The sequence below is a fragment of the Anabrus simplex genome, chromosome 1 (genome assembly GCF_040414725.1).
Source record: "Anabrus simplex isolate iqAnaSimp1 chromosome 1, ASM4041472v1, whole genome shotgun sequence".
Lineage (NCBI taxonomy): Eukaryota > Metazoa > Arthropoda > Insecta > Orthoptera > Tettigoniidae > Anabrus > Anabrus simplex.
In genome coordinates, this window is record NC_090265.1 from 786,217,399 (window position 1) to 786,242,949 (window position 25,551).

A 25,551-nucleotide genomic window follows, 5' to 3' on the forward strand; every position below is an offset into this window, starting at 1 on the left:
TTATGGCGACGATGGGACAGGAAAAAGCTAGGAGTAGGAAGGACGCGACCGTGGCCTTAATTAAGGTACAACCCCAGCATTTGCCTGGAGTGAAATTGGGAAACCACGGAAAACCATTTTCAGGGCTGCCGACAGTGGGTTTCGAACCCACTATCTCCCGAGTACTGGATACTGGCCGCACTTAAGCGACTGCAGCTATCGAGCTCGGTAGTGGGATTTTTGAAGGGCGGAAAGAAAGTCCATTCGACACTCCATGTCATAGATGTCGATAAAGACCTCTAGTGACACATTTGGTGTTTAGCCGACAAAATTCATTAAAGCTCAGCCACAGATGTCCGAGAGAGTTTTGGTTTACTCTTCTGCCTTCTAGTAGGTCTAGAAAAAAACGGAACGTTAAAATTGACGAGCAAACAGCCAGATGGCGTCAAATTAAAATGTCTGCACACGGTAGCTAAAGCCTTGCGATTATTATTATTATTGTTATTATTATTATTATTATTATTATTATTATTATTATTATTATTATTATTATTCCGTCTCCACCCACAAGGAGTATGTACTCATTGGTTCACAGAAACCAGGAGCAGCCTTATTTGAATCACCCTGGAAATAATGATTGCTTTTCAGATGTGCCTAGTTTGAATTCACTGGAGATTCCCAAACCTAGCATCTACAGTATAACACGAGTCGAAATGTAATTTAACGATCAAAAGCGACTCTCATCTGCATTTTAGAAGGCGAGCCTTCCAAATTTTACTGCCCTGTGTTGAAGTAACAGGTTGTGAACTCCGCTCTCGTCCACAATTATGCAAATGAGCGCAGGCACGTTTGTTTTGACTGGTTGCGTCCCCTCCACAGGGCACAGCGCGGCAGGCCACCGGCGCTCGCTTGCTCTCCTCTGTCAGTAGTGTCCGCGCAGTGTTGTACGGTGCATCACGTCCGCTCGTTGCAACATCCAGGTAGGAGCATGTGTCAACGTTACCCTTTCCTTGCTAGCCTGTAGAACATCCTCAAAAGTGTTCAATTAACAATTACTCTCATCCAGTCATCAATTAGAGTATATCTCCAGTGTAATGTCAATGTGGATTAGAGGCTCTACAACGTATTCTTGAAAGCGTAAAAGGCGAACTTACTGGAGAATCATTACAGTTTAAAAATAAAATACATTTGACCTAATTTGTAGAAAACTGAATTTTAAGTACGCCCGCTGGACTTATTTTGAGAAAGGACGAACCATTTGTTTATTATTTTGATACATACAACATGTGCAATTTCCAGTTAATACCTACATATTAATGGCTGCCACTTAAAAAGGGTTAATTATAGAAAACTTCGGATTGATCTTAATATCTGAGGTATATCCGTAACAAATTGGTCCAGTATTTTAGGCGTGACTGAGCTAGAAATAAATTAATTTCATTTTACTGTGCAATTTTAAAATTCTTTCCTTCTTAATCTGTTTACCGTCGAATGTTGGTTTTCCGTCGTTCTAAGCGAGGGATACCACCTCTACCGCCCCAAGGGCAGTGTCTTGGAGCGTGAGACTTTGGGTTGGGGTGGAGGACCAGTATCTCACCCATGGTGCCTCACCTGCTATTCTCAATAGGGACCATATGACGGGTTGGGAAGATCGGAATGGATAGACAAGGAAGAGGGAAGGAAGCGGCCGTGGCCTCAAGTTAGGTACCGAGCTTGCATCGGGGAGATAGTGGGTTCGAATTCCACTGTCGGCAGCCCCGAAGATGGTTTTCCGTGGTTTCTCATTTTCACACCAGGCAAATGCTGGGGCTGTACCTTAATTAAGGCCACGGCCGCTTCCTTCCAACTCCGAGGTCTTTCCTATCCCTTCGTCGCCATAAGACCTATCCGTGTCGGTGCGACGTAAAGTCACTAGCAAAAAAATAGTTAGGTACCATTCTGGCATTTGCCTGTTGGAGGAGAAGTGGGAAACCACGGAAAACCAATTCTAGGATGGCTGAGGTTCCAGCTATCGTATCACGTTTCAAATTTCGTGGCAAAGCCGGGGATCGAACTCGGGCCTCCGGGGGTGCGAACTTATCATACTAATCACTACACCACAGAGGCGGACGATTTTTAAATTACTATCGCAAATGGTAGATTTTCAGTTCAGTATTTTGAAATAAACCATATTGGTTTCCCATTTTCACAGAAGGCAAGTGCTGATACTGTACGTCAATTAAGGCCACAGCCGCTACCTTCCAAATCCTAACCCTCTCCAATCTTTGCGTCGCCGAAAACATTCCATGTGTTAGTGAGACGTTAAACCACGAGAAAAATTAGTTATGTGACGCGTCCCTTTCTTAATGTTTCACAATATTTCAAGAGACAGACGTCTCTTCACATTTTGAGAGATAATACACCAAATTTTTTCCCACTGTGGGTGGGGGGACGCAGACGAAGAATACACCCACGGTTTCCCCTGCCAGTCGTAAGAGGCGACTAAAAGGGGCGACCAAGGGATGAACGAATTAGAACCATGAGACTACTTGTAATTAGTACCACCACGCGGGGAACACCATGGGTCGCTTTTACTTGCACGTAGGACCACTATGTTAGGTACACAATAGGCATTTTATTATTAGCGACAGTGTGCTTTCGACTTTTACAGTACCTGTGATTAGTACCAGTATATGAGCGACACCAAGGTTCTGCCTTGCCTATGATTAGTACCCACTATGTGAGGAACACCACGGGGTAGTAAGAGTCCCTTTGATTAGTACACCAATGTGAGGAACATCACGGGTTAGTAAAAGTCCCTTTGATTAGTACACCAATGTGAGGAACACCATAGGTTTGCGTTGCCTGTAAATGGCGCCGCAAAGTGAGAAACACCATAGGTCTGTGTTACATGTGCGCAATACATTAACTGTGGGTAGTACCATAATGTGTGGAGTCTACGCTACTTTTGGTCAGTATCACAACATGTCAAATACCATGGATCTACTTTCCTAGCGATACGTACCATTATGAGGGGCCGATGACTTGAATTTTGGACTCCTTTAGACTACAAGCATAATCGATTCAGTACTGTGTTTTTGAAGCAGTCCCTTGCTCAGAAATATTGTTTAACGTTAGTTTCTGGGAATATGGGGCATTGCGGGTCGGATCCACTGATTGTTTTAAATTCATATCCATCCATTCATTCTTCGTCCACACGTTTTGAATTGTGGTCAGTGGAGGATTTTGGACTTTTAAATTGTCATTATATTTAGACTCATTTCTTACTATTAGGGGCCGATGACCTATATGTTTGGTCCCTTTAAACAACAAGCATCATCATCAATACACACAAATTTCGCAGTGAGCAAAATAGAATTATGCTTCCCAGTGATGGCAGGTCCACATGGGTCAGGGTCTAAAGGCAGGTGTTTACAAATATACGCAGCGTTGTCTAAATAATGTAGTACCTTTCTTTAGCAAACACTAGTCGATGTATTTAGTTTCAACAATATCCTCTGTTACCCATACTCGAGCCCTCTTCTGTTTGATGGTGAGCAACTGCCCCTGACAGTTCCCTCAATGAAAATTTTCGATAATTTTCATATCAGTTGACCATCATAGCTTTGAAAACATTAAAATTGACAAATTGAGACAACTATACAGAATATTATTAACGTACAATACGTTTTTTTCTTCCCGGGGAATATACATGCTCAAAAGTGACACACCGACAGAGTTGTCACAGCCTAGTAGCGCATGCATGTACACTACTGTAGTCACAATTATGATAATCTAGACCATTGTTAAATATACGGTAGCCTCACAGTGTGAAGAGCTTATTTGTTTGTAACATATTTTATGTAACTATTTTTGCATTTCCAGCACTACTAGGGTAAATAATAATTGTTTATTAGTGTTAAATAATGGTAGCGGTGAAATGAAAGATAAAAATAAATAAATAAATAAATAAATAAATAAATAAATAAATAAATAAATAAATAAATAAATAAATAAATAAATAAATAAATAAATAAATCCAAGACAAATATAATGGAATGCAGTCAAACGAAGTCAGGTGATGCAGGAAATATTAGATTAGGAAAGGAAGTCGAGGAATATTGTTACTTGGGTAGTGGAATAACTGACGATGACAAGAGTAAGGACATAAAACACTGACTGACACAAGCAAGGGAGCACTTTCTTAAGAAGATAAATTTGCTCACTTCGAACATTCATATAGGTATTTGAGAGATGTATGTATTGTATGGAAGTGAAGCATGGACAATAACTAGCTCAGAAATGAAGAGAGAAGAAGATGCTGAAATGTGGTGTTACAGGGTAATGCCGAAGGTGTGATGGGTAGATCGAATCACGAATGAAGAGATACTGAATCGAATTGTTGATTTGGCTAAATTTGACCAGAAAAAGAAATATTGGAAATATCTTAAAACACCCAGGATTTGTTAAGTTAGTTTTTGAGGGAAGTGTAGGTTGTAAGAACTGTAGGGATAGTCCAAGATATGAACATGACTGACAGATAAGTTTAGAAATAAGATGAAGTATTTACGTAGAAATGAAAATGTTAGCGCAGGATAGGGTGGTATGGAGGCTGCATCGAACGAGTCTATACAGTACCGGTCAAAAGTTTAGGACCACATAAAGAAATCACGAAATGTCATCTAGAACCTAAAATTGTGCCACTAGACTTCTGTAATTTTCTTTCTGAGCTCGCATATCTAATAGGATATATGTCGCCTGATTTCATTGAGTTAGTCCAAATACTGTGGAAGTTATGAATTTTTAACTCTTGGAAGGCCACACCAAAAATCAAAAATTTTGGTAATATAATGTACTGAATACTCTAATTGGTTGCAAGTGTCACCAACAAGATTTTTCTGTAGACTTAGAAATAGGTGGAGTCCATTTTAGTATAAATATAAAAATTCCGAAAATATGTGGCACCGGTTATTTTGCGTGTTTTAAATTTTTTTTGAACCGGGGCCAAAATTGTTGATTTTTCTTTGCCTTTGTCATGTATGGCCCAAGGTGTCAGGAAGAGCTATCGCGTCAAATTTATCTGCCTTGATAGTTTCATTTGCAGATTGCAGATGGCATCCAGGAACACATTTTTGATGATCATAGCTCACACAGAGACCTATGACAAGAACAAGGAAAAATTGACTATTTTAGAGCTGGTTTGAAAAAAGAAAAATAAACGCACAAAAATGGGTGCCGCATTTTATTCGAAATTTTTATATTTATACTAAAATGATCCCTAACTATTACTAAGTCTCTACAAGAATCTTGGTGGTGATACTTGAAACCAATTAGAGGATACAGTACATAATATTTCCAAAAACGTTGACTTTCTGATGTGACCTTCCAACAGTTAAAATTGTATGACTTTTACAAAACTTGGCGTAAATCACTTAAATCAGGCGATGTATATCATGTTAGATGCAAGAGCTCAGGAAAAAAAAAATACAGAGGTCTAGTAGCAAAATTGTAGGTTCTAGACGGAACTTCATGATTTTTTTAATGCGGTCCTAAACTTTTGACCGGTACTGTAGACTGATGACGCAAACAGCGGTAACAATTATAAACATAGTGTAAATACTTATGAAATTAGAACCGTAACTGGGCGAGCGCATCACGACGAATTAATACATTAAAAAAAGAAGCAGAAGTGACTCAGTGTACTGCTCGATTAACCGTATTTGTTTGTAACGGGAACCTTGCAAATACTTGAAGTAAACCTTTAATATTTTAAATATAATTCAAATTTTGGAAGCAACATCTGTTGGATTTTTCTTTTAGCTTAGTATTCCTTCATACAGGGTGCGAAATCGCGGGGTGTGGGGGGTGAGGGTGGGACGATTTACCCCCCACCGACGATTTTATTTCAAAGGTTCCCCCCCCCCGACTAAAATTACCCGGGGGTGTTCTCTCATTATAAAATAATGAAGAAAATGTGGAACACATAATTTGTTACTGAAATTAATGATTTCAGCAATAATTCAAATGACTGCCAGACCTTGAGCAATAAAATAACGCAGCAGTGTCAACTCTGCACCTGCAGCTCATTGTCAATGTTTCACTCTGGCAAGTCCATCTGAAACCCGGGAACAAATCCAAATTCCTTGAAGCTCCCCTCCCATGTCATCGCTCTAAGTAGCTCGATCTTACACCACTCCCGTACTTCTTGGAGAGGGTGTGTTTCCTATAGGTATCAATAGGACAGTATTCACTTAAGGAGTGTACAAACCGACAAATTTGTTCAGTCATCACATAGGCCTTGTAGAGGAAGGTTCCACTAATAAAGCAATAAACCAGGACAAATCGCGTCTCGTCTGGCCTTTCTTAACGAAAGAAGAGTTTCTCATATACTTCTCAACATTGGAATAACTTTCTAATGTTTATCATTCTTGTTATAACAACAACATTAAAAAAATGATCTAAAATGTGCATTTTTCCGAGGTAGGGGGTAATTTACTTACAGGGAAATTTTATACTCCCTCCCCCGCCGGATACTGTCTTTAAGCACTATGTTCCTTCTCCCCCCCCCCCCAAACATTTCTTTCTGATTTCGCACCCTGCATGTAGTGAATGGGTGTGTTTTCCTCGCCGGGACCAAATATGTCGATTACAGGGGCGTAACGTTAGGGCCTACAGGACCTGCATTCGAGGCGGACTCTGGCCTTTAAGAGTCCCCACACACTCGTCGAAAAAAAAAAAAAAAAAAAAAAAAAAGATCTCTTGTCATTCTGCATGGAACTGGTCAAGGCAGTTTTGTAGAATCAGTCGAAAATATTTGTTTTACACTTTGTACGAAGAGGAATAATTGCCACGTGGTTGCAGTTGAGTTAACGCAGTACAGCTCTAAACAATATTTGCTCTCGCAATACCCGTCTGTTTGACGCCATTCTTTCTAATTTTGGAGATTCTTTTATATATTTCCACATTTAGTTGTGGAAAATGTACTCCATCATTTGATACTTGGTCCTAGGACTTTCCTCATTATTTCACGTTCTTTCACTTCTAATATTTTTAGTTTTTGTACTGGAGACTGAGAGTTTCTGATGCGTAGAGGACTTCGGGTTTGATTATTGTAGTATGGGTTATTATTTAAGGCTAGTCAAATTTTCTCTATCATCCACCTGTGGGTGGGGGACGCAGATGAATACACCCACGGTATCCCCTGCCTGTCGTAAGAGGCGACTAAAAGGGGCGACCAAGGGATGATAAAATTAGAATCATGAGACTATTTGTTATTAGTACAATTACATGCGGAACACCATAGATCGACGTTACTTGCGACTAGTACAACCATGGATCTACGTTACATAGGAACAGTACCATTATGCGAGGAACACCACGGGTCTCGGAGTTATTTGTGATGGTCATCGTGTGTATTGAACCGGTCGGTTTCACTGTGTTAGGAATGGGTCTGCGTTACCTATGAGTAGTACCACTATAAGAGAAACAACTTGGGTCTACGTTGCCACTCCACGGGTTTGGCGGGCGCCCGTGATCATGACCACTTTGTGCGTAAAAGTATGGGTCTGCGTTGTCTTAGAGTAATACCATTATGTGAGAAACACCATGGGTATGTGTTCCTTGTGAGTAGTACACTTATGAGAGAAACACCATGGATTTGTGTTACCTGTGATTGGTACCATTGTGTGTGACATACCATGGGTGTACGTTACCTGTGATTAGTACAACTATAGGAGGAACACCAAGGTGCTGCTTTACCAGTGATTAGTATGAGGGGCCGCTTATCTTGATTTTGGACCTCATTAGATAGTATCATTCCAGTAATTAAGGCACTGTGAACTGGATCCACTGATCGCTTTTTTTTTTTTTTTTTTTTTTTTGACGATCATTTTATCATCACCATTCGTTTTAGATTCTAAGTCAGTGGAAACATTTCGAAGTTCTTTAATTTCGTTCACCTCGTACCAATAGGGGCCGATGACCTAGCTGTTAGAACCCTTTAAACAACAATCATTAAATTTCGCAATCAATTTGGTGTTACTAGGCTCTACCAGTTGGGGTTTTCACTTAGTATCACCTCGTCACCCTAATAATAATGTTACTGATTTTACGTCTCACTAACTACTTTTTCGGTTTTAGGAGACGCCGAGGTACTGGAATTTTGTCCCGTAGGAGTTCTTTTATGTGCCAGTAAGTCTACTTACACGAGGCTGACGTATTTGAGCACATTGAAATACCACCGTACTGAGCCAGGATCGAACCTACCAAGTTGGGGTCAGAAAGCCAGCGCCTCAACAGTCTGAGCCACTGGGCCCGGCTCGTAGTCCTGGGGCAGCATGAAATTCTAATGCTCAATGAAACTAAAGAAATCGTGATTTTATCTCACCGTACTCTTAGCTCATATGCATTAATCAAGACGGTGATTTACAAACGCCTTAGACCCCAGTATATTATAAACTTCACCACATGAACCGTATTAGAAAATGTAATCAGGCTGAACTTGAGCCATTATCAGGCATTCTGATTAGATAGTTATGCCTTTACAAGGACCACCTTCTAGTCACCTGCTTAACTATAGCTCAGGGTATTGCTTGTAGCCAAATACAGCGCACTCGTAGGTGACCACATTAATGCCTCATTATGTCCGTAAAATGTGATTCTTTTAAGGCAAACACAATAAATGCCTTATATCATCCTCATTTGATGAAAATAGTTCTGATTTCGTGATGGGAATATATTGCACTGGGAAGTTGAATTGTAATTTAAATTGTAAACTGTCAGTTCATACAATATTGTCGCAGCGCGTATCTCCCAATGCTTTTCCTATCCATTACTTGCCTTAAGACAGCCACAAATTTATATGCAGTCCATCGGAACAATGTTCATAGTGTTTATTTCCCTACCGTGGTATGCAAAGGAAAATTAATCGTATTGTACTGCAAGAATCCATATTTTCATTGAGTATTTGCGCACACGCACCAGCCTCGCGGTGTATTGGTAGAGTACCTGCCTCCTACCCGCAAGCCCCGGCTTCGATTCCCGGGCAGGTCAGCGATTTTTACCTGGATCTGAAGGCTGGTTCGAGGTTCAGACAGCCTACGTGATTACAGTTGAGGGTGGTTGACCTAAAAAGGACACATAGGAAAAAACTCAATTAGGAGAAAAAAGGAAATGAATTATTTGTCTTTGTTTTTCTTTGGTGTTTAATTATTTTCCATGTTGTAGTGTTTGTTATTATTTAGAATAATTAACTCAGATTTGAATAATTCGTGTAAAGTAGTACTTAAATGGCTCATGAATTAAATAAATAAGAACTTTTAAATAAATATTGAGCCCTTTCTAAGCAGACAGCATTTGTGGAGGTAAAATTAAAGGAAAATGACTTAAATACAGTATACTGTGGCTTCACTGGCTTCACTATGGGTTTAAAGTAGCTGTATTGTCAGGGAATAGAATTTTCTGTTCAATCTTGTGTTTATTAACATTGTCGGAGAATAATACCAAAAGGCCCTACTTCATTTACTGTTCTGTCTTGGTTTATCATCCTCTCAACAAATGCAATATCGTCTTCAGACAAAAATAGGCTTCTTTCACTTTTATTTTGCGAGCGGTCTCTTTAATGGTGAAGTTTTCTAATCTGTAAGGACATTTTCAAATGCGAAAAAGTTTGAAATTTGTACTGAATGTGTGAGAACACAAAACTGGAACACCTCTCATTGTGTTAATGATCACATACTGTATTATGTTGAATGGGGCATTATTTCTGGCTTGTCCAAAAAGAATGGAGATAAAAGCTTGTCCCAGTCTGTCAGTAGGTCACATCCATGGTAACTTCAAAAATGAAGAAGGGTTTCTGTGGCACAATTCTGCTGCAGTAAGATAAGGCTTGACATTCGCAATCACTTCTTTATGGATAATGTACTGTCAATTCCAAAGATCCTATCACACTGTGAGTAGCTGTGACCTCGAACTGGGAAAAGTTGCACGGCTAAATTTAAGCGGGTGTAACATCAGTTTTCAATATATCCCGCTGAACATTTCTCCATAATTAACTAGAGAAAGTCACGGACAAACCTATGTATTCCGCATAAAACGAGCCCATAGATCGATGTGCCCTTTTTACGTCGACCGCCTCAATTGAGGAGCTATCTACCTCCTGTGGGTGGGGGACGCACACGAAGAATACAGTACACCCACAGTATCCCCTGCCTGTCGTAAGAGGCGACTAAAAGGGGTGACCAAGGGATGATTGTATTAGAACAATGAAACTACTTGTGATTAGTGCCACCACGCGAGTATCACCATGGGTCTCCTCCACTTACGAGTGTTAGGTACACAACAGGTTTGTGATTAGTAGCAGCAGAGAGTCGCTTCACTGTGGGTTTACAGTAGCTGTGATTAGTACCACTATATGAGCGACACCGTGGGTCTGTGTTGCCTGTGATTAGTACACCTATGTGAGGAACACCATTGGTTTGTGTCGTCTACGCTACTTTTGATTAGTACAGCAATATGAGAAATATCGTAGTTCTAGTTTACTAGCGATAAGTACCATTACAAGGGCCGTTGACCTGGATTTTGGACCCCTTTGGACAACAAGCATCATCGATTAAGGATTATGCTTTGGAAGCAGTCCCATGGTCAGCAACAGTATTGTCTTAAGATAGTTTCTGGGAAGGTGCGGGTCGGATCCAGTGATTGTCTTAAAATCATATTCACCCATGCATTCTTCATCATCACGTTTTGAATCCTAGTCAGTGGATGATTTTGGACTTTTAAATTGTTATATTTCGTCTCATTTCGTTCTATTAGGAGCCGATGACCTAGATGTTAGGCCCCTTTAAACAACAAGCATCATCATCATCATCATCATTGAGGAGCTATCTGACGGTGAAATGGCTACCCTGGTCCAGGAGGCCAAGAATAACGGCCATGGGGATTCGTCGTGCTGACCACATGACACCTCATACTCTGCAGGCCTTCAGGCTGAGCAGCGGTCGCTTGATAAGCCATGGCCCTCCGGTGTTGTTGAGCCATAGGGTTTGAGTGTACGCACTTCTACAGTATAATGCACGTGTGTCAAATCTTGCCCGTCGTAAGCGCAGTGCCCGTCCTAGAAATACATGGGCACGACAGGGCTTCTCACTCGGCTTGTACTTCCCCACATTGCTGTCTCAGGGCTGTGCACGACTAACGATAACAGACTCCAGTTACCTGTTTTGGTCTACAAGAAATGACTGAAACGATTACATAACACTTCCCCACACTGCCAAAAATACTGACTTCCCCACAGCTCTTGGACGCAGCTACATGAGTAATGACTCAGAAATAATCACGACTGATAATGCCACACAAATACCCCCTCCAAGGCTACATCGCGACCTCCCCCACCCCCCAACTACCTCCCGCCGCTCCAAATAGAAAAGATTAATCTTCTTTTGCTGCCGCTTTTTCCCATACCTGTGGGGTCGCACATGTGGATTGGCTCTGTTTTTCAACCGGATGCCCTTCCTGATGCCAACCCTATATGGAGGGATGTTATCACTATTGCGTGTTTCTGTGGTGGTTGGTGTTGGGACGGACACATACACCCAGTACCCGAGTTATAAGGATTAATCAGAAGCGATTAATATCCCCGACCCGGCCGGGAATCGAAACCGGGACCCTCTTCACCGAAGGCCAGTACGCTGACCATTCAGCCAACGAGTCGGACAAATAAGTAAAAAAGATCAATAAATCATTATTATTAGTCTATAGCAGGGATAGCGAACCTTTTCCAACTAGTGTGCCATTTTAAGTCTGGTTTATTACTATCATTTGTTGACTGTGCCACTTGTTATTTTCCATTAGGGTATGTCTACAACCCCCCACCCCCACCCCGGGACTTCCTTTATAAATTCCCGATTATGTTTCATAATATGTCATTTATTTATTCATTTACAGATTAATTTATTTATTTATTATACATATATCTGGTAAATACATTTGATTGCATGTTCCGTGGGGCTGTGCCTCAATTATGGCCACGGCGGTTTCCTTCCCACTTGTACGCCAATCCCATTGTCGCCACAAGACCTATCTATGTCGGTGCGACGTAAAACAAATTGTAAAAAAATAGTTATTAGATACAAAATTCAAAAGTACTAATATTTCGAATGGACTTAACTTCCTCCATTAGGTTAATTATCATTCCATGTTGTTTGTATGCTCAACAATTAAACTAATTTCTCCCTCATCACATTTCCATAAAGAAATGGAAAATTAAGAAAAAAACAGGTATCCTTTTTTGTAAGGTCACATTCTGCTTTCATCAAAACATACTGCATACATGTGGGAGTTATCCAAATTAGCTTTCAATTGCCCCGAAACTTCTTCACTCATTTTTAATATTCTATCCTTGACAGCAGTGCAGCTGGCTGGCATTCCTTTAATTCTGTTAATTATTAGTTGTTTGTGAGGGAAGCTTTCAAATAATGTGTCGAACGTCAATAAGAAACTTTGTTTCAACAACTCACCGTCAGAAATCGGTTTCTCATGCATGCTGTACTATGCAGTGAGAGAGATGGAAACAGCCGCACTGATATTATTCCTTGGCCGAAAAGATGATATATAAGAGTTTGTTTTGTGCAATGTTCGATATTTTGTTAAACGAACTCTCTTCTTTCTTCATTTGAAATGGAACAAATATTCGAATGATCAGTCTCGAAGTTACATTAAATGTGGGGGATACAATTCTTTCCGAACACAGGCAACACATCTTTTTATCGGTCCGAATTCCCTTGGCCAGAGTTCTTGAAAAATACGGTCACTACCTTTGTTAAGTTTCTGTTCTTTTCGACACCGAAAACATGTTTGCGATGTCCGTATACAAAACCACCAGAAAACGACACTATCTCACTTGACTTTCGGACCTATCAGTGTAGCAGTGTTGCCATATTGCACGTCCGAATGGAACTAGTATTTAGATTTTCGATATTTATTTCTTACACGTGAAATTTTATATGTATGGTCTGTAGTGCAACACGTATATATGAAATATTATTATGTTCATGTGGTGTGCCACCGAAATCGTGTTCGCGTGTCACCTAGTGACACGCGTGGCATAGGTCGTCATCCCTGGTCTATAGTGTACTGGTAATAATATATCTATACTAATGAAGCAGTTGAGCGCGCGTGTGTGTGTGTCCGGCTTATCTCGAAAACGGTTACTTGTAACTGCGCCCAAACTATACTTTAAAATATACCATGTATATATACTGTGTATAATGTTTAAACAGAGTGTATATTTTATTTAACTGATGTGAACGAGCGCAGCGAGTTCGCCCTAGCGAATTGGCGAAGCGATTCGCTCGTCTGTAACACCAAGGCTCATCCCACTGACCTTTAATGTTAACACGTTATTCTTTCGGAGTGAGCAGTCTAGGTACTTCATTACTAATACGGTCCCGAAAATGTCATTGATGTAGTGTAATTTCCATCAAAATATAATAAATGCAAAGATTTGATTTCCATCACACTTTATCCAGGCTGGAGACTGGCAAAATAATAACAGAATTGATCATGTTGGTGTTGTTATCATTTCACCCGTTTAAAGTCGGCTTTTGCGGCTTCGTCATTTTTGTGTATTTTTTAACTTTTGGTATTTCTGACTTTGGTCTAATTCTCTCAACAATAATAATTATTAGGCCTAACCTACACCATTTTCTCTGAATAGGCAACTGCTTTCAGAAAACATTTTTAATGTACCTACTACTATACATAATAATATATAGCTGAAGAGTATTAAATAGACGCATCAAATTATATATAATAAATGTACGGGAATTGGATGGTAGCATTTTTATTTTTTGGTGGCCTTTGGGGGGGAATGTGTTTGGAATTGTCAGTAGAGATTATTTCTGATTCATTAATCAGGTAGCCGCGACCAAAGGCTGTGGGGATTTGTCTAGGCACCGATTGAAACATAGTTACACAGACTGTGAGATAAGGATTGGCACAGTGATTTCTTAGTGTGTGTTTGAGTTGTCTGTCAGTACGGTTACTTGTGGAGATGCTACTTTTATCGAAACCTATATTTCTTCGTTTAACTTGGAAAAAAAAAATACGTAAGCGGCACAGTATTCTACATTATTCTCTTTCCTGATAAAATTGTTAATAGGAGAGTTAACGATGTTAAGCCGAAACAAACAAAAGAAGTCTTATTTTACACTTAATACTTTATGGCAACCTTTGAAGTAATTATTTTCCTGGTACACGGTGATTACAAATCACGGTACTTCTCCCGTTTTATGCAAACGCCGTGTTGAACACACTTAATTATGAATGTCCCTATATAAAAGAATATAAAACCACTTATGGGTAGGGTACGCAGACAAAGAAGACACCCACGGTATCCCATTGACTGTCGTAATAGGCGACTAAAAGGGGCGACCAAGGGATGATTGAATTAGAACCGTGAGACTACTTGTAAATAGTACAAACACGCGAGGAACACCATGTTAGGTACACACTAGGTTCGTGATTAGTAGCAACAGAGAGTGAATTAGTATGGGTTTTACAGTACCCGTGATTAGTACCGACGATTAGTACCGACTGTGTGGTAGACCACCGTTAAGTCTACGTCACTCACGATTAGTACCGCTACATGGTCAATACCATGGTTCTTACTTTCCTGGCGATAAGTACCATTATGAGTGGTCGTTATCCTGGATCTGGGACCCCTTTAGAATACGCATCTATGGCCCTGAGGTTCACTCAGCCTACACCAAAAATGAGTACCAGGTTAATTCCTGGGGGCAAAGGCGGTCGGGCGTAAAGCTAACCACTCTACCCCATCACGTGCCGAGGTTAACAACAGTGGAAGCCTTTACCTTCCACTCCTCCAAGGGCCTTCATGGCCTGTACGGAGGTGACTTTGCTTTGCTTTTAGAATAGAATACGCATCATCGATTCAGGATTGTGCTTTGGAACCAGCCCCTTGTTCAGTATAGACTATTGTTTTAATATAATCCACTGATAAAACAATTCATAATCATCGTTCATCGTCTCTTTGTTTGAATTCTAGTCGGTGGATTAATGTTGGAATTATTTGTAACTTTCAATATTGCGAGCTGGATCCGCTGATTATTTTAAATTCATATTCATCCTTTCATTCTTCATCATGTTTTGTATTATAGTCAGTGGATGAGTTTTGGACTTTTAAATTGCCGTTACATTTCCTGGAGCTTCCGTAGCTCGGGCGGCAGCGCGCCGGCCTCTCACCGCTGCGTTCTGTGGTTCAAATCCCGTTCACTCCATGTCAGATTTGTGCTGGACAAAGCGGAGGCGGGTCAGGTTTCTCTCTGGTTTTCTCTGTCATATATCATTCCAGCAACACTCTCCAATATCATTTCATTTCATTTCATCTGTAAGTCATTAATCATTTGCCCCCGAGGAGTACGACAGCCTTCGGCAGCCGGCACAATTCCTATCCACTCCATTATTTGTATAGATTCAATGCTGTATGAGCATGGTTTGTGACAACAGTTTAAATATTCTTCATTCCTTTCAGTGCACGTCTGTGTCGGATCGTTCTTACAGGTTCAATCAATCACAACTGATCTGCAGATTACATATTATTATTATTATTTTTTGTTCAATAATTTCAAAAAATTAGAAAGTTATCTAACAACTTCCTTCGTAAATTATCCCAGTAAGTAAATTATCTTCCTGTAAACAAACAAGTCTGTGATAAGACTCCTGCTAGAGGATAGTTCCAGTGTATGGCACTCTCAAAAGGATTACACGGCACGGCAGCCGTGTCTTGCCACTGGAATGGACGGCTGCCGTTGACTCAGTGGCGCACACAGCTAAATGCGTGCTTTCACACTGTACGGATTTTTAATCGTACGGCAGCTCACGAGCAGCTGTAGAAGGGATAACGCGAGGGTATCTAGACACAAGTTATACGCTTTAGTATTGTAGTTTTTTATTGTTTTACTTTGTTGTTAAAATGTTCAGTGCATTGCTTTATAGGATATATCGTTGGTTTTGTGAAATGGCTGACGTAAATTCTGAAATTCTTATTTCTCTGGTCCAAGCCAGATCTGTGCTATGGGAGATAACTCTTAGACATTTATACAGTAGTGGCGATTGGGTATTGGACGTGTGTGTTGGGGGACGGGGCAAAAATGTACAAATAACAAAACGTACCCGGGATTGTGGGGTATAGCGGGGAAGAGGGGGAGGTATATACATCAAAACTTTAAAAAATCTCAACGTGGTAGGCTCTTTTTATGTTCAGCGGGCGAATTTTGACAGAGAGGTAAAGGTTGACAGACTACCAACTTAAGTGCGGTAATAATAGTTTTTTTAAAAATATTGATTCAATACTAGACAATAAGACTTTCATCAAAGGAAGAATTTATTTTACACATGCACTAAAACTAAACAGAAGTACGGTGTGATAATACAATTAAAATTCATTTAGTATTTGAATACACACTAAGAAACTAACAGACACTAAAGAGACTACCAGACTGATGAATGACCGAGCTCGATAGCTGCAGTCGCTTAAGTGCGGTCAGTATCCAGTATTCGGGAGATAGTAGGTTCGAACCCCACTGTCGGCAGCCCTGAAAATGGTTTTCCGTGGTTTCCCATTTTCACACCAGGCAAATGCTGGGGCTGTACCTATATAAGGCCACGGCCGCTTCCTTCCCACTCCTAACCCTTTCCTGTCCCATCGTCGCCATAAGACGTATCTGTGTCGGTGCGACGTAAAACAACTAGCAAAAAAAAAAAAGACTGAACGCGCGCGGCAAGCGGGTGCATCATACCTCAGTGTCCATGACCTTGGCAAAAAATGTACCCCTGCTACCCTTCCTCACAGGACATGCAAAATCTCCGCTACTTGCTGTGGCGCTATACAAATCGATTAGCCGGGACAAACGAAGTTTTGTGCGTATTCCCGCTAATAATTTTGTTGATAATTAAAGAACATAAAAAAGAAAGAATTGTCTGATAAGACAACAGGGCTTGGACAAATTGCTTGTTTTAATAATTAAAATAATTCCTTGTTTCAGCCGGCTAAAATGGAATAAAAATGTAATGTTTGCTCCACAAAGTGGGGAGGGGGGGGGGCGACCGCACCCCCTCGCCCCGCTAATCACCGCTACTGCATTTATAAAGATCGGAATGCGACAAGAAATGCCCGGCGTGAAGTTTACTTAGAAATGAAACCAGATTTTGATGTAATTGAAGAAGTAAAAAATGCGTTTGGTAACTTAATTGTATTTTCAGTTATTCGATATTACATAATACAGATTCACAAATGTATACTTATGAAATGATACAGTTTCACAGTTTATTGTTCAGCCACAAACTGCTAATATTCGGAAATCATCCTATTATTAAAATGACTCCCTTGTATGACTAGCATCAAAATATGCACTGAGCTTTCCACGGCAAAAAATCCGTTGCTGTGTGAAAGGAACATCATGGCAAAGAGCCGTACGGATTTTTTGCCGTACGGTCGAAACCGTGTAGTGTGGGAGGAGCCGTACATGGAGGACTGGAAAAAATCAAAACAAAAACACCTGGACCGTATCCCCTGTCTGTCGGTAAAGGCGACTAAAAGGGGCAACCAAGGGATGATCAAATTAGAACCATGAAACTACCTGTGATTAGTATCACCAGACGGGGAACTCCATGGGTCGCTTTTATTTGAGCGTAGTACCACTATGTTGGGTACTAAATAGGTTTGTGATTAGTAGCGAGAGCACGACGGCTTTTACAGTACCGACACGATGGGATGAGGGAACCCATGGTTCTGGCTTACCTATGATTAGTACCCACTATATGAGGAACCCCACGGCATAGTAGGGGTCCCTGTGGTTAGTACCCTTATGTGATGAACACCATAGGTTTGCGTTGCCTGTAAATGGCGCCGCAATGTGCGAAACAGCGTAGGTCTGTAATACATGTGCGAACTTCATTACCTGTGAGTACTACCATAATGTGTGGAATACCGCGAGTCTACGCTGCTGTTGATTAATACCGCAGCATGGCAAATACCATGGTTCTACTTTCCTAGCGATAAGTACCATTGTGAGGGGCCGCTGACTTGGATTTTGGACCCCTCTCGACTACAAGTATCAACGATTCAGTATTGTGCTATCGAATCAGTCCCTTGGTCAGTAATACTATTGTTCTACGCCAGCTTCTGTACATGTGAGGCATTGCGGGTCGGTTCTACTGATCGTTTTAAATTCCTGTCCGTCCGTCCATCGTCCTCAGGTTTTGAATTGTGGTCAGTGGATATTTTTGGGCTTTTAATTTGTCATTTCAATTCGTCTTATTTCGTACCATTAGGGGCCGATGACCTGGATGTTAGGCCCCTTTAAATAAGCTTCATCATCATCATCATGTCCGACTCGTTGGCTGAATGGTCAGCGTACTGGCCTTCGGTTCAGAGGGTCCCGGGTTCGATTCCAGGCCGGGTCGGGGATTTTAACCTTCATTGGTTGATTCCAGTGGCCCGGGGGCTGGGTATTTGTTCCGTCCCCAACATCCCTGCAACTCACACACCACACATAACACTATCCTCCATCACAATAACACGCAGTTACCTACACATGGCAGATGCCGCCCACCCTCATCGGAGGGTCTACCTTACAAGGGCTGCACTCGGCTAGAAATAGCCACACGAAGTTTATTAGGGATTGTAATAATTTACCAAGGGTGATGTTCAATAAATTTCCAAATTATGGCAATTACTTAAGAAAAGACTAGATAAACAACAGATAGGGAATCTGCCACTTGGGTGACCGTGCTAAATGCAGATCAGTGGTTATTGATTAGATATTTGCCCCAATTCGTCCTCTTGAATTCCACCGTATCTTCATACTGGCAAGAAGGTTGCCGTCTTTTCATACACATTATGCTATTTTTAATAATATTGTTATTGATTTTTACGTCTCACTAATTACTTACGGTTTTCGGAGACGCCGAAGTTCCAGAATGTTGATCCATAGGAGTTATTTTGTGCCAGTAAATCTACTGACCTGAGGCTGGTGTATTTGAGCACCTTCAAATACAGCCGGACCGAGCCAGGATGGAACCTGCCAAGTTCGGGCTCAGCCCGACACTTTTTGAAGGCGATTCATCAACCCTTGCTCGAACCGACGTAATCAGCCTCCTTTGAGAGCTAGACTCAAGTACCCAGCATTTTTCAAAGAGGAATTGTGAGAAATGTTTTTCTGCGATCGCGCTAGGAAATGATAGGCAAATAGGGGTCACGCTTCCCAGACAGTTGTACATATGCAGTCCATCAAAAGAATTTTCGTTGTGTTCCTTTTCCTGTGGTTACATGTAAAGGTAAATGAGCCTTACCATACAGTATGTTACAGAAGAATGCTGAAGGTGAGATGGATAGCCCCTATGGGTGAGGAACACAGGCGAAGAATACACCCACGGTATCCCTTGCCTGTCGTAAGAGGCGACTAAAAGGGTTGACCAAGGGATGATCGAATTAGCCCCATCGAATTACCACCACGCGGGGAACACCATGGGTCGCTTTTACTTGCGCGTGGTAGCACTATGTTAGGTACACAATAGGTTTGTGATTAATAGCGACAGTGTGTGACTCAGGGTGAGTTTTACAGTACCTGTGATTAGTACCACTGTGTGAGTGACACCATTGGTCTGCCTTACTTATAATTAGCACCCACTATGTGAGGAACACCACGGGATAGTACGAGTCTCTGTGATTAGTACACCTATATGGGGGACACCATACGTTTGCGTTGCCTGTAAATGGCGCCACGATGTGAGAAACACTAAAGGTCTTTGTTACATGTGCGCATTACATTACCTGTGAGTAGTACCATAATGTTGCCATCTAGTAAAAAAAAAAAATCACAATCTTACTAAAGATCTTGAGTTAACACGACTGGTGGCTACACTTCTTCATAACTGCCGATTCTTTGTTGAATTTCAGGGTTGGTGAAGTCGTTGGCGATCTCAAAAGAACGGCTTGCCTCAAAGAAGTGTACTGGCGCATTTGTTATTTAATATATACACAAATGATTAGCCACAGCCTCAAGACACCAAGAGTTTCATCTATGCTGATGACCTTGCTCTCGCTGTCCAGTCAGATAGTTTTGAAACGATAGAAAGCTGCCCTAGAAGAACTCGGCAACTACTATGGTCAAAATCAACTTGTGCCACACCCGAGCAAAACGCAAGTTTGTGCATTTCATTTACGACATCGACAAGCCAACAGAAAACTCGTTGTGACATGGAATGGAGCTACGCTAGACCACTGCTTCCATCCCAAATACTTGGGCGTCACTCTCGATCGCAGTCTAACCTTCAAGATGCACTGTATGAATGTAAAACAGAAGGTCTCTTCCAGGAACACATTACTTATAAAACTTGTTGGATATACTTGGGCACACATCCACAAACTGTTAGAACTACTGCACTAGCCTTATGTTACTCGGCCGGTGAATATGCCTTCCCAGCGTGGTACAAATCTGCCCACGCAAAACAGATTGATGTGGCACTCAGTGAAAGTTGTAGAATAATTACTGGTGTCCTGAAGCCAACTCATCTCGAGAAAATCAATTACCTTGTCGGTATTGCTCCTTGTGACGTCAGGGGAGAGGTTGCTGCTGAAATAAATCTAATGCCTTCACATCCACTCTTTGGATACCAACCTGCCCAACGAAAACTGAAGTCGAGGAAAGCCTTTTTAACAACTTCAGAACACCTGGAAGAATCATCGGACAAAGTCAGGATTACCAAATGGAAACAAAAGACCCCTGGCCTCTTGAAATGGATGGAACACGGGAAGTGTTGCCACCCGGTCACATCAAGGACTGGTTGACTTGGAGGTCCTTAAAAAATTAATCTGGAGTGGGTAGAACCAGAGCAATGGAACTTCCCCATCGATACGGCCTTTTGTGTCTGTGGTGAACTTCAGACAACCAAACACCTGCTATGCTGCCCCCTGTGTCCATCAAACTGCACAATGGAAGACTTGGTGCTGGCCAATCCAAATGCCCTTGAAGTGGCCAAATTTTGGGCCGAATCGGTGTGACATCTGTATGACGTATATTGTTGAAGACCTTTTACTTGTATATATCTGTGTACATAGTTTGTTTCTTTTAAATGTAGTATTATTCTATTGTACTTCTGATTCGAATAAATAAAGACCATAATGCTTGGAATACTGCGAGTCTACGCTACTTTTGATTAGTACCACAACATCACAAATAACATGATTCTACTTTCCTAGCGGTAAGTACCATTATGAGTGGCCGATGACCTGAATTTTGGACTCCTTTAGACTACAAGCATCATCGATTCAGTATTATGCTTTAGAAGCAGTCCCTTAATCAGTAATACTATTGTTTAACGCTAGTTTCTAGGAATGTGTGGCATTGCGGGTCGGAACCACAGATTGTTTTAAATTCATATCAATCCATTCATTCTTCATCACCACGTTTTGAAATCTGGTCAGTGGATGATTTGGACTGTTAAATTGTCATTACATTTCGTGTCATTTCGTACCATTAGGTGCCGAAGACCTAGATGTTAGGCCCCTTTAAACAACAAGCATGATAATCATCATCGATATGCAGTCCATTAAGATAATTTTCCTTGTTCCTTTTCCTGTGGTTACGTATTGAGGTAAATGAACCTTTACCGTACAGTATGTTACAGAAGAATGCTGAAGGTGACATGGATAGATCGAATCTCGAATGAAGAGATACTGAATCAAATTTGTGAGAGGAGATCGATTTGGCTATACATGACCAGGAGAAGACATAGAATGATAGGATACATCTTAAGACACCCAGGACTTGTTCAGTTGGTTTTTGAGGGATCGGTAGGGGTAGATCAAGGTGTGAATATGACAAGCAAATTAGAGCAGATGTGGGATGATGCAGTTACATAGAAATGAAACAGCACAGGATAGGGAGGGCTGCATCAAACAAGTCTATGGATTGAGGACTCAAACAACACCATACAGTACTGTAGGGATGTATGCTTGCATGACGTATTTACCCAATGCAGTTCTAGAGTATATTGTATATATAACACGACGGAGATTGTTCTGATAGACTGCATATCAACAAGTGGCTGGGAGGCGTGAACAGTCTTAAGGAAAATAATGGACATGAAGAGCATTGTGAGATACGAGGTATTGCTTCTTAGACGTCGTTATCGAATATTCGCTGCTCGACGGAGAGAATACACTGTTCCTAGCAACCCTGCCCCTTGCGCCAGGCAGATTTGTTTACATTGATCTACCATCGCTGATGAGGCCTGTAGACTAGCTCGCCCCGTTTCTCCATGATTTTATTTGAAATGCTAAAAGAAACAGGAGTCAAATATAAAGACAGGAGAGTTATCTGGAGTGTGTACAAAGAAGAAGTGGTGGTGATAAACTGCGGTGGGAAACATCAAGGAGCATACATAAGACAGATTGTAAGACAAGGGTGTGCCCCCTCTCAAGTACTATTCAACGGATAGATACAGAAAGCTCTAAATGAAACAATGGAGTAGCTACGACAAAGTGGTGTTAAGATTCAAGGAGAGAGAACAGATAAAAGTATTGTAACCCCATGGCATTACAGCCCTGAAGGCCCACGGCCTACCAAGCGACCGCTGCTCAGCCCGAAGGCCTGCAGATTACGAGGTGCCGTGTGGTGAGCATAACGAATTTTCTCGGCCGTTATTGTTGGCTTTCTAGACCGGGGCCGCTATCTCACCGTCAGATAGCTCCACAATTCTAATCACGTAGGCTGAGTGGACCTCGAACCAGTCCTCATATCCAAGTAAAAAACCCTGACCTGGCCGGGAATCGAACCCGGGCCCTCCGGGTAAGAGGCAGGCACGCTACCCCTAGACCACGGGGCCGGCTAGAGAGAATAGATACTATTCGTTCTGATGACTACATAGCAATAATATCGGAGAGCGAAGAGCAATTAACGACAATGTTGGAAGTAATGGACATTGCTTTTACATATGGATATAAGATGAAAATAAATTCCGACAAAACAAAAGTAATGGTGATAAGTAAACAACAAAGAAAAATAAAGATATCTCTGTGTGGGAACCATCTCAGTAACGTTGAAGAGTTTTCTTACTTATGAAGCAAAATAAGATGATAAGCTAAGTAAAAGAGACTGAGTCACTAGATTTCTTTTCTTCTTTCTTTTTTTTTTTTTGCTTTAGGTCACACCGACACAGATAGGTCTTATGGCGAGGGCCTAGAGTGGAAAGAAAGCGGCCGTGGCCTTCGCTAAGGTACAGTCCCAGCATTTTCCTGGTGTGAAAATGGGAAACAAGGGAAGACCAACTTCAGGTATGACGGCAGTGGTATTCGAACCCACTGCATTCCGGATGCAAGCTCACAGCTGCGTGCTCCTAACCGCACGGCCAACTCGCCCGGTAGTCAGCAGAATTAACCAGGCAAAGATAATCTTCAATAAAAAGAGAAAGCTCTTCACATCTAAAAATATCAGCTTAAAACTGAGGAAACAATTAGTGAAGACATACGTATGGAGCGTATTTCTGTACGGAAGTGAGAACTGGACACTAGAGGTGGTGGGGAGGAGGAGGAGGAGGAGGAGGAAGAGGTTAGAAGCCTTCGAACAATGTTGCTATTGACGAATACTGAAAATTCCTTGGACTGATAGTTACTAATGAGGAAGTAATGGAAAGTGTTGCAGAAAACCCGAGCTTGTCAATGAATAGCAAGAAAAGAAGAAAAGAAGAATTACATGGATTGGACATATAATCAGACATGAGTATTTACTAGCCTTCATCCTGGAGGGCTCTGTGGGAGGAGGACATTGTAGGGAAAGGCCTAGACTGGAATATATGGGTCTACTGGTTGAGCAGCTGGGATGCCAATCTTATGTAGAAGTGGAGGGAATGGCACAAACCGGAACGTTTGGAGAGCTGCTGCGAACCAACCTTAAGGGTTGTAAACGTTAGTAGTAGTAGTAGTAGTAGTAGTAGTAGTAGTAGTAGTAAAAGAGATTCTGTCATCAGATTTTTTTTCTTTTACGTCACACCGACACAGATAGGTCTTACGGCGACGTTAGGTTAGGAAAGGCCTAGAGTGTAAAGAAAGCGTCCGTTGCCTTCGCTAAGGTACAGTACATCATCGGCAACTAACCTTTAAGGTTTTTTCCGTGGATTTCCTTTCTCACACCAGACTTTAATAATAATAATAATAATAATAATAATAATAATAATAATAATAATATGCACATGTACGAAAACCCACAACCTGTTTTCCAGTCAATGACCGGGTCAGGGATGGGATGAATGAAGCCCGCAACTTGCGGCGAGGATAGGAATTGTGCCGGCTGACGAGGCCTGTCGCACTCCTCTGGGGCTCTAATTTAAAACAAAAATAAGTCATATCTTCACTCTGTCAAATGTTCTTGAATTTTGGAGAAATGAAAATGTTAGAAAATTTACTTCACAGTAAGCCACTTGTAAAGATATCAGGGCTTAGAATCATGTTTCTGGAAGGTTTATGGAGGACTCTGCAACATGATGTTCCCTGATTTTCTTGGGGGAAGACAGTTTACGCTGACGTAAGACCTGCCGGTGCAAAGCAAAGAAAAGAAAATATATATATTTCTCCACGGTAGGAAGAAAATTGGACTTTAGTTCAAGTGAAGCGGGATGAAGATCGCACTAAACCAGGCGAGAGCTCATTTATACAAGGACTCGCCGGATGGTGACTCTTCAGATTTAGTACCCTACGCGATTCTTTACCCACACGAACAGCGAAAGAAAACGACCATATTTGTTGTTGCTCTCGACACGTAGCCTTGTAAACCTTTTCTTTTTCGAGAAATAGCAAACGTTCACATATGGCTGCAATTTTCATCACGTTTGTTACGTAAACATAAAACGCAGGTGTCAAGAACAACCTCGGTGACCTAGCTGGGTGACCAAGGCCACATGATGTACCTGGTCCTCGCTGAGTCAACATATCATCCACATTATATTATGTAGTCAGCCTTACTCTGTAGTCATCGTACTTTATCTCCAAGATATCGAGGTTTCTGGCAATGTAGTTATAGCCTTGCACTGAGAAGATGGTGAGTTCAATCAATTAGTCATCAATTATCTGTATTTAGGGCGGTCGCCCAGGCGGCAGATTCCCTATCAATTGTTCACTTCATATTTACATTTATTTATAATTGTTTACTTGACATCTTCTTAAATCTTTTCAATGATCTTGGAAATTTATCGAACATTGCCCTTGATAATTTATTCCAATATCTTGCTTCTCGTCCTATAAATGAATATTTGCTCCAATCTACCTCTTGAATTCCAAATTTGTCTTCATCTTTCCTACTTTTTAAAGCTACACGCAAGCTTATTTTTCTGCTTATATCATACCACGCCAACTCACAACTTAGTCGAGCATATCGCCTCCTGACTCCCAACTCGTCCCACTCCAAAGTTTGCAACATTTTCGTAACACTACTCCTCTGTCGGAAATCACCCCGAACAAATCATGCTGCTATCCTTTGAATGTTTTCCAGTTCTAGTATCAAGTAGTTCTAGTGATGG

At 41.3% G+C, this 25,551-nt stretch overlaps 1 protein-coding gene across 1 annotated transcript in view; it reads left to right on the forward strand.

Annotated features, from left to right (window-relative positions):
- Positions 1 to 879: 879 nt before the first annotated feature.
- The window catches only part of LOC136857522 (aminopeptidase N), a 518,903-nt gene continuing 494,231 nt past the window's right edge, over positions 880 to 25,551 (forward strand). Inside the window, exon 1 of the mRNA XM_067136248.2 lies at positions 880 to 959. The gene's annotated coding sequence lies outside the window, so the exon portion shown is untranslated. The remainder of the gene's footprint in view (positions 960 to 25,551) is intronic.